This window comes from Meleagris gallopavo, chromosome 1 (assembly GCF_000146605.3).
Source record: "Meleagris gallopavo isolate NT-WF06-2002-E0010 breed Aviagen turkey brand Nicholas breeding stock chromosome 1, Turkey_5.1, whole genome shotgun sequence".
Lineage (NCBI taxonomy): Eukaryota > Metazoa > Chordata > Aves > Galliformes > Phasianidae > Meleagris > Meleagris gallopavo.
In genome coordinates this window covers 11294057-11305292 of record NC_015011.2, presented here as the reverse complement: position 1 = coordinate 11305292, position 11236 = coordinate 11294057, and positions in this window count along the sequence as shown.

Sequence of the window (11236 nt, the reverse complement as noted above, 5' to 3'; positions counted from 1 at the left end):
TTCCAGAAAGTAATAGGTTCATGTCTTATTGTGAACACTACTTACAGTGGTCTATTCTGTGAATGAACAGTTGTAGATTTGCTTTGAAATCCATTGGTTTGTAGTCCTTAGTATTCAGAAACTGCTGGATACCCTCTTTTAGACAATCAGTCCACTTTATGTGCCTCGATTTGGGCACTGACAGGCAATCACTTGTAACTTCACAAAAAAAAAAAAAAGGAAGTCAAATCTTTAAAGTCAGTGTAATGAATGCTGAATTTGCCACTAAAAGTAAAACTTTCTTCTCATTTTGATGTAATGAGATAAAATGACAGTGTAGCTGTAGTAGATGATGCATCTTATGCTCATACAGTGTCCTGTTCACAAAAAATGGCATTCTACACTGCCAACACAACATGTTAAATGGCTAACTCAAATAGCATCTCTCAAACTACCTGATAACAGAAAATGATCATCAAATGGAGGTGTTGTTCCCCAAGGACTGACAGTAGGCTGTTCCTGTTCAACATCTCCCACAGTCGCTTAGAAGTAAATATAAATGTTGCTGATGCAATATCCAGCTGACATAGAACCCAGTTACAATGGTGGAATCAGTGAGCTCAGCTAAGCACAAAGCGGTCTGGATAACTTGTCCATTTAAATGAAATCTTTCTTTACACACCTACATTTTAAGTGATTGACTTCAGAACAAAGAGTGCGAGATGTTTCTACAGAGTGGGAGGATTTTATCTTGGAAAGCAGTGCTTCTGAAAGAGTTTAGGAATGAAAATGGAGAGACAGCTCAACTTGAACTCCCAATATAAATTTGTAGCAAAATGGGCTAATGAGATTCTTGGGTGTTTCAGGAGGAAAAAGTAAATGGGAAAGGGGGATTTTCACTTTGTGAAGCGCTCTTGAGACCAGTACAGTGTACGGCCTATAATTTTGGTGTTCGTGTGTTCAAAAGAATATTGAAAAATAAGAGCTGTGTAGGAAAGATACAGGAATTATTCATAAGCTGAAGAAAATGCCTTATGGTGAAAAGACTGGGAGAGCTCAGTATTTTTATCAAAAAGAAGATTGAAATTTGACCAAATTATAAATGCTTCCAGAGGAGAAAAACACAAGGTAAAGAAGATTTTTTAAAGTAACCAAGGAATACGACAAGGAAACCATGGATGGAAACTGAAGTATAGCCTTCCAACCATAGTCAGTAATTAATATGTATTTAACAGCAAAGATTAAACAATTGGAATGCAAGGTTGAAGAGAAGTGGTACATTTCCTGCCCCTTGACGTCATCTCTGTATTCCTGCTTGGATAACAGCCTTTATCAAAAAAATAGTCATTATGCATAGTAAAAGAGGCTTATACCAAATGATCTGAATGTTTAAAGCTGTTTTGAATAGTCTAGATAGTTTATTATGAATATGAGTACAGTCTAGATAGTCTGGTAGTTCCTTGTAGTCCCTTTAAAGTAAAGAATAGAATAGGTCTTGTATATCGGAAATGGCTCAACATCTTCTCTTGGAATGTAAAACTCTTCAACATCTCTAGGTTCATACTCAAAGTAACCAATAATTTAATGAAGATTATGGTTGTGGTCTTAAAAAATTAGTGTAACAAACTTTTCCACTATTAATGCAAATAAAAATGGTGCAGTGATTGATATAAGTTATGACACAGAAACTGTTGTACCATACCTCGATTTATCGATATCTCTGAGATGAAATGAAACACAAATATCCTAAAATAGTACGGTATTTCTTAGCTTTCATGAAATATGAAGCAATACTGGGAAATTTATAGTAAAAAAAAATATGCTTTTAAAAACTTTCAGTCGCTACTGTGGTTGCTTGAGTATTATTTAAATGTAAAAGAGCTGTAATGAATGGATAGTTTTGCTTTTTACTTCCTGTAGATACCTGGAGAATCTAATGATTTGTGAAAAAAGAGAAATTTGATTGCTACAAAACCTTTTCTCCTTTTGCTTGTCCTGGGCTTGGCTCTAAAATCTTCAAATTATCTGCTGTGTAGAGAAACCAGGCTTCAGAGGAGTAGAAATGGCTGTTGGATTGGCAAAAAAAACCACCCTACAATTCCTTTCCTTGCATTGCTCATTACCTGCCAACTTTCCTCCCACAAAAAAATCTATTGTAAGTATTATTATACATTTCTTGGGACTTAACTTCAAAAAGGAGTGACTTATAGCTGCAGTCTGTGATTCTATATCCTGTCTTGTGGAAGAGGCAGCCTTTTCAGTGGGTATTAAATGCAATTGTTTTGTTTTGCTTTTCTGATGGATTTAATGGCTTTTTTTTTTAATTTTTCTCTCAGAAATTACTATTTACTATCTGCAGAAAGATTAAAGCATCTACATAAGTGTTGGTTCAGAAGGACACATACACACCAACTGCAATGTTTTCCTGAGTTTGAACCTTAATCTAGTAGTAATATTCCTGCAAACATTCATCCTGTGAAAACTAAGAATAGTATTATTCTGACCCTAGTCAAGGATATGTTTCTTTCTATCTTTGAGTGTCTCTGCAGATCTACAGCCAACTTGAATTGAGTGGATGCACCAGGCTGTATGACCGGCAGCTTTGTGCATTAGTGGGCATCAGACCAGAGTTCAGGTACTGCCGAGTCTGTGAAGGAAGGTGTGTGAGTGGAGTTGGAAACACTAGATATGAGAGAATAACCTTAACTCAAACCAGTGGGCTTTAAAGGACAAATGTGGACACTTCAGAGCTGTGTGCTGGAGTGCCAAGTCTTCAGCTTTGTCTCAGAATGGTTTATTTATAAGAACTGGTAAATGTGCTTTTGATTAGAGAAAAACATCCAAATGCACTGACTTTTACAGATTCTGGAACAGAAGGCCTCTCACTCTCATTTATGTGTGCACACATGCATAAATATATGTCTATATCTGACAATACTATTCTTATTTTGGTAGAACCTAGGGACCCCATCACATTAATCATTCTACAAATGCAAACTAAGTATCTTAACTTAGTTGGTTTTCAGTAAGTTAAGACTTGCTATTTAGTGTAGACTTACGGATCTTATTGTCCCATCTTAAGGATGAGATTATTTTTTATATTTTTATCTTGAAAAAGAAATATTTACATTTTTAAGTAAAATTTGTAATCGTACCACCCTTTCAATACTCCAACTTTAGTCCCAGGAATACAACACAAACAGTGCCAGACATGCATTCCCTTGTGTTTTTTATCGTTGATTTTGGTATGCTCTATTTTTATTCAATTCTATGGGAAATGCACACACTTTGTGCAGCTGCCAGAATGTGATTCCCCAATGCCCCCTCTTTATTTCCAAGTGTTCTTTTTTCAGATTCAAGTCCTTTTGTGACAGCACTTTTTCTTGTTTGCTCAAGTAATCCTTCCTCATACTGAACCCATTTGCTGAGGACAACAGTTATGTATGCAGAGCTGAAAGGACAGACATGTGAGTTAAGGAAAGTCTCCCACCCTGACAGTAATGGTTGGTTTTACTTTCTTTTTCGGGGTCTGCCATTATTTGTGCTCACTCCACCTAAGCTCTGTATGTGCACAGCTCTATTGGCAGCCAACAGGGCAGAATCCTTGCTTTGTTCCAATTCAGCTGAGTGTAGCAGAGCTGGGCTGTTGTTGGGGTGATGGTCAAGTTCTGCTGAAATCCCTCTCTCTGGGCCTACCTTGCAGGGCTGTCTGGAGGCTGCCCAAGTTTTAGCAGATTAATCTGTAGGCACCATCCATGTTTTGGGGCTAGCCAGAACACATCAGGCTTCAGACTGATTTACAAGGTTGCAGTTGCATAAGGAGCTACAGAGGAGCTAGAGCTGATAATGCATTTGTAGAACAGGAGAGCAGATTGAGCTGTGTAACCCCAAAAGGACAACTTGCTGAAATAAGGACGTGGTCCTGAGTCAACATATCTACTCACTTTATCATGGTGCTTTTCAGGTCAGCATCGTTTTCTGCCCTAAGATCACTTCCATTCGGTGACTTTTTTCTCCTTTACATTATGGGTTTATTTGTTAAATATTGTGTTAATATTGTGTTTATTGTATTAAAATCAATCTGGCAGTGCCCTTACAGCTATAAAATCCACGCTGTTATATCATTACCATAAAGCCTACAGAAGGTCTCTTGTGTTTGAAAACACAGTTGCAGTCCCAACTCAGTCCTTCACCAAGTGCCCCAGGCGTGTACTGATAGCAAAGAAACAGAACACCACTGGAGATGATATCTCTGAAGTCCACCTGCACTATGCCTTGTAAAAGTACTGACTCACTTGCATCATGATATCCTGCATAAATATCCTTCTCTTTTCTCACAGAATTACCCAGCAGAGCCTTCAAGCAAATGGGAAAAGGAAATGTGGTCTCGAGGACAGATAGGTAGTCTGGTAGTCTTTTGTATTTCTTTGTCCTGCCTTGAGTTATATCTCATAGCTCAGGCGTGTGCTTGTTCCTAGAGGTTTGGTGTACATGGCTGCTTGAAGAGAGGGTTATACACATTTCCCCATAACATGCATAGCAAGGATCTAAGTCCAGGGTACTCCTCTTGCTCTGTGGATTTCTCCATCTGCTGTCTAAATAATGTAAGAGCATCTTTGTCCATTTGGGACTTGGACCAGAAACATCTGGGTTTGGCAGGAAGATAAATTCATGAAGAAAGGAGAAGAAATGTTTTGAAGACTGTCAGCATTGTGGAGATGGATCTCCATGAACTGAAACAGAAGTGGAGACTCAAACTGGCAACATCGAGAGGAATCTCCCAGGCCAGGACCTTCCACAGAATTCATGGTGCCAGAAGTACCTTTCTCTGAAAGCCAATTTTTCCCACCAAGGAAAGGTATGGTCCTATCCTTCCAGGTCAGACTCCAAAATAGATGTTTTCAGAAACGGTCTATTAGGTCTTTTGGCTGAGGGAAAAGGGAAACCTACGTCAGAGTTTCACTTCAGAGGGTTTCCTTCCTCCTAGAAGAGCAAAAAGAAAGAAAACATTCAATGTGTCCAAGAGCCTCAAGGGCCTGTAGGCTTGTCCGTGGTAACATCTCTGGCCTGTCAGATATTTCTAAGCTCTGGGCCCTGAATGCTTCAAATGTTGCTATCCATAAAAGACCTGGCTTTGAGAATAAGACTTTTCTCACAGGATTTATAGACCACAATGAGCAATCTGCTAATGCATCCTAGAATTTCTGAGTGGGAAATGGGTCTTGGCAGACAGCACAGCTTCCAAAGTCCTTATGACTTCTGAAAATCATGTCACTTGCTCCAGCTACGCACAGTTTTCTGGAAGATCCAAATCTCTTCTTGTAGCAACTCTCTGAAGGGTCCTAGGAGAGGCCACTGAGGTGGAAACACCCATAGAGATTGCAAAACATAGCCTGGTTCCCTGAATAGGAAGAAGATGAGGAAGTAAGTAGATACCCAGTTTTACCACTATTCGTCTGCCAGATAGTTCTGTGGGAGCTGGCAGCAAGGTCCAACTAGTCTCATTCTTATAATAGAAGGGGGATAATGACTGCTGAGAGGACAGAAGGATTCTCAGTGTGTGATCAGTGCCCATACTGCTGCCTTGGCCACCTTCCAGTATGATACTCACCAGGCTGAGACTTTTTTCCTTAATCCAGAAAGTGCTAGCCTAGTTCTGTGGGCCTCCCATGGGAGTCTGCATTGCATGGCTTGAGATATGGAAGGAACTAGGATCACACTGCTCTCCTCACCTGTCCTGGGTCCCAGTCAGACACATCTGCAGATCTGATGTGTGCTTCCAAAGGGAGACTGCTTTCTGTGAGTCTCTACTGTTTTTTCCCCTCTCTCTTACCCTTTCAAGATGCAGAGGAATATCTATTATCTTAAAATATTTATTACTTAGTAAAGATTAAACATTATTTCATTTTAAACATGATAACTATTTAATATTTTAACTTTTAAAACAAATAAACATTTGCAAATTATTCTATTGTATAAACAAATCCTTGTTTTGAAAAAGGCTTCTACAAAAAAAATTGACATATTTTAATTGATGGCTTTAATTTTCTATTTTGTGTCTCAACCATTGGCATACTTCAGTTTAGATGTTTTATGCCTGGAAGCTGGGGAATAAAAATAGTTACACTCTAAAAAGAGGCAGTTCTGAGGGTGAGAGGTCCTGATCTTGCAAGTTCTTGCTCAAATGGAAACTCAATGGGACTACTAGGGTGAAGAGGAATTACCCAGCAGACATTACAAAATGAGGCTGAGCTCCTCTACTAAAATGGTAATAGCTCAAACATGGAAAATCTTATTCACTCTGCTGAAATAGGGTGTAAAAATCTGTGCTTTTTGAAGAAGTGGTCACAGCTGAAAGGCAGTGGATATCTGTTTTGAAAGCAGATCAAAACCTCCTGCTAAGTGGTTAGGCTGTAATGTTGTCTTAACATTCACTGTGTGGTTTGATTTTTTTGTTTTTTGTTTTTTTGTTTTTTTTAGTTTTTATATTTAATATAGATGAGCTGCAGTGATTGCAGGATGGTTTGGAAGCCAAGTATGTATTCGTGCGAATATTAACAAGGCCTTGGGCTAGTGAGAAAGCTTGAAAACTTTGTATTAACTTAAATAAAAATCAGTGCATGTTTGGAATTACTTAATTATGTGACCTTAAAAACAGTTTTCTTGGTACAAATAAGATGACCTTATCCTCGAAAAAATGTGCTACATGACAGAAATGTACTATATGGCAAAAATATCTTTATTTCCATCACAAAAGAGTCCTGAAACAGGACAGAAAACCTAACTTTATTCCAAGCAATCCAGCTGGTATATATGAAATTCAGAAAGAATGAACACATCACGACACCACCATACCAACTGTCTGACTCTCAAGATAAGGGTAAGTGCCTAATAGCTGCTTTCCAGAAAAAGACTACTCTGCTAAGAACCAGGGTACATGTCAAGGAGGTTTTAAAGTGGGAGCATTACTCACAGCTCAACAGTGATTAAAGAATATTAAAACAAGCCACAGAACCCTCTCTCTTCTTTTAGTATTCCAAGTGAATGGAAAAATATCCTCAAACGCTTTTCTCCACTGGCCCTTTCTTACCTGATGCTCTGTTTCTGAGTACCTCTATGCTGAAAGTCACCTTAGGTTTGCTAAGAGCAACCCCATTTTCAGGATTCAGTGTCTGTGCATATCCTGGGCTCCACCACACATGACCAGCTTCAAAGCCATTTGTAGCAAAATGAGTTTTACAACAGGAGGAGACCCATAGTTCTGATCCTTCAAAACACCACAGTTAATATATTAGCATCTTGTTCTCAGCCTGTGAAAGGCCACCTAACCTTTCCAATTGCTGGTCTTTTTGCTCCTTTTGTGACGTTGCTGAATTTCCTTCTGAAAGACGACGATTGCATGAATGATTAAGTGCTTTGTAATTTGCTTGTTGTCTGCAGTTTGTGGTAGTACTCCCTCGCTGTAAGTTAGAAATGAAAGATTTCCCCAGTATGAAACTTCTGACTCCCTACTTAGTGCATCTTGGTGGTTCCTTCATGGACAAGTTTATGGGCAATAGAAAACTCCTTTCCAGTGCAACTGATTCTCCTTCTCCTCAGCTGGAAAAAAAAAAAAAAAGGTTAATGCTGACTTTTTTCCTTCTTTCTGATTATGTTCAAACGTGTTTGTGTATTTGGAATTACAAAGCAATTACCTTCCCCAGATGTCAGTAGTTTCCTCTGTTGTTCTAGGTTTTGATATTGCAAGTAGATATGTGCGTATGGGTCTTTGTGTCTGGCCAGCTTGCACCGTTGGATCAAAGTCTAACATCTTATTTCTCAGAATTATTTTTGTAAACAATTCATTTCCAATGTACGACCACACAGCTTATTAGTTTTCTGGGGGAATGATCAGGGATGCTGGAAAAACATGGAAATTTCATATTTTTGTGTCAGTTTAAAGTTTGGTCTTGGAACATGTCCAAGTTATTAGTGGCTGGGACAGCTTGACTCAGTGCTGGGGGATATGATCTGTTAGAAGAAATTCGTGAAGAAGTTGATTCTTTTCCCATAATTAGCTCATTTCCTGAGCAAAGTTACCCCACATATAGCATTAAGTAGATCTTCTATAGTTTGTTAATTATTTGCAGGCCTGCTTTTTTGCAGGTTAAGTCAATTCCCTTTTAAATGCTGCTCATTTTCTTGTTGCCCACTGTGACAACTGCGACAATCTGTCATGGAGCTTAGTACATCTGAATTTGTATATAAAAGTAGCAGGAAGTGGAGCATCCTTACTTGTGGGTTTAGGACCTTAAAACACAGCGTGAAGATTTACCAGATCACTCCTTGCTTTTTAAAATGATGTGTTAAGAAGTTACTTCTTAACTTTGCGTTTTATGAATTCTCTTACAAGAGTGGCTCTACTTTGGAAATTCATGATTATTCTCCGTGTTATAGGTGTGATGACATGGCAGTATGGTAATACAGCAGGCCAAAGCAGGTAGCAGGCAGTTTGCCATCCTGGGGTGAATTGTTTCTGGCTTTGGTACCATACGCCTGATGATGGCATGTGTCTTCTCAGGAAGGACAAATTGCTCTCCTTCATGTTTGGCAAGCTCCTGCTGGAAGGCCAAAGAGGTTTATATTTAGTACTGATGCTGTTTAGCCAACAAGCTGGAAAAATTGTCATGATGATGCAACTAGAGATTTACTGAGGCTGTTTTTGAGAGCTGAGGGTGACATGGTGAAATGGGCTTTGAATTTCCAGACCTGAATCATGGTGTTCCTATTTTCTTGGGGTATGGTATATCTGGCTCCCACACCCAGCCTGAAGCCAGAACTAGAGATCATTCCAATACTGTATTGGTAGGATTCCTACAAAGCTGCCGTCATTTTGTACTTCCCTTCTGGTGACTCATGGCTCCCTGTCTGCCTAAGCATGTGGGCTCCCAGATGTGCTGAGAGCAGAGATCCACAAAGCATCAGCTATTTTCCTATCAAAACCCTCTTTGCCTCCTGTGGTGTGTCTCCTATGTACTACTCAAAATATTGGTGGGATCGAAAGCAATGCAAGCTTTGGCGCTCCCTGGGGAAATATCACCTCATCTGTTCTTTTCCTTTGTGAAACAGCAACATTGGGAACTTCCCAAAGACAGGGAGAGATGCTATGGACTTATCTTAAATCTTATTTATCTTATTTACACCTACAACTGGCCACAGGGATATAGAGCATCTGAGTTGCCTCCTCTCATACACCATTCCCACAGGAACGATCACCATACAGAGATGTATAGTGAAATTCATCCTCTTCTGAATGCTTGCTTCAATCTTGGATAGGTACTGTTTGTACTGAAGTTACATTTTCAATTGAAAATTTCAGCTATACTTAAGCTTTGCAAATATAGCAGTGTTAGCAAGCTTAAGAAAGAAATTATCTCTTGAAGAGAAAAAACAAATATCCCAATGTAAACATGATTTTATTGTCTTTGTTTAGGCTGTGTGAAGGAATGGAGAACCATTTGGGATGAACTAAACTAAACAGGCTTTTTATTAACACCACTTTTCAAACACAACTCTGCTCAGCCTCTTGGCTCAAGACCCATGAAATAAAAAAGATTAAGGAGTCTACTTTCTTCTTCTTTGCTTAAAAAATCCATACATCAGAATATTTGCTTGTGTTCTTCCATACATTCTCATAAGTAAAGGAATTCTGAAGGTATTCCTAAAAGCACTGTCAAGTTGCACCATAATCCTTCACTTAGGCATTTAAATCTTTTTTCATCTGAAGTAAGCACTGGTTTTGGTTCTTGTAGCTGTACCAAAACATAACAAGTCACCTGTGCTTGTGTTGGCACTATTGGGGTTTTCTCTTCTATAAGCTAAGCAGGAGGTACCTGTGATTTGCTAATATTGTATGTGTGTCTTCCACATTTGCTGTTTAAGTACTGCTAGCAGCATATCGCACATCTAAGAGTAAGGAGGCTACCATTTTCCTTGTTGTCCATTCCCTGTATATAAAAATTAGGTTGTTTTGATGATTTAATTCCTGGGAGGACAGATCATCTTCTCTGGCTTCTTGTCATGACACTGACATTGCTTGTGGAATTTTTCTTTCTATCAGAGTATAATTTCCATCTCTTCTTCCAGTGAACAAATGCTGATTAATAACTCTTGGCATCAGAAATAATTCACAGCTTTTGCTTATTTTCAGTAGATTAGTAAACTGAGGGAAGGTCTTGACAACCTTCATTTGCTTTGATTAGTAGCTGATCGACTATTTCTATGTCTTTCTCAGCTTTCTGTCCATTGGGCCAAGAAAAATATGGAGAGCTTGTTGTGCATGTCTGTACTATCCGTCCTATACAGATCTGTTAACTATCCCCTCAGATGTTTGTTGTTGACTATTACTTGAATAAATTAATTGCAAATCCTTTATCTAGCAAATACTGCCACATGATGACTCATGGATATGAACATTCTCCAACTCTAGTCCATTGATCTGTCAGTACGATATTTGCTTATAGTCTTTTTTTCTGTCAATAAAGTGGTGTAGGGAACTATGCAGGCCACAAACAGGTCCTGAAGGGCAGGTGCTCAAGTAATGCATGATCCTTCCTCTATAGGAAAGGTTTTACTGTTTTTCTTACAAGCTTCTTGATCAGCATTACAGAAAAGAATGATTTGGGCAAAACAGTTAAGAAACTAAGCTACAGCAAGGAACATTCAGCCCAGCTTTCAGAGCCTTGCTGTCATCTAGACTGAAAGCAGGTTCCATCAAGAGCTTGTCCTACTGCACTTCCTCTGCCAGCTGTCCCTCCTTTATAGGCCTTTTGAATCAAGAAAATCATTGAGCAGAGATGAATTTCCAGACTGGTGACAGATAGCACCTTCTTCTTATTTCTTGCACTTACTCACATTCAGTTCAGCAAGTCGCTATGTGTTAGTTTAGGTGTTGGAAAGAGTGCTAGAGAAGCATTTTGCAAGTTAGTTTCTCAATTGGGCAGCTTGAGTGATGGCAACACAGCACGTGTGTGGGCTGAATGCTTCCACTGGCCTCGCTACTGCCTCTTGGCTTCCCAATCTCACCCACTCTATGCCAGACACTCCCTTTAGCTTGGTAAAGACTTAAGGCTTTGTTAACCTTAGGCTTTAATAAAATGTACAGAGTCAGTTAACAAGGAATGCCTTGCTCAGAGCAAATCATAGAGACTAAAATGGGATACATCGATGTGAAAATGTATTTAGGATCGCAGGTTGTTGTGTTGTACACCTCCCTCCA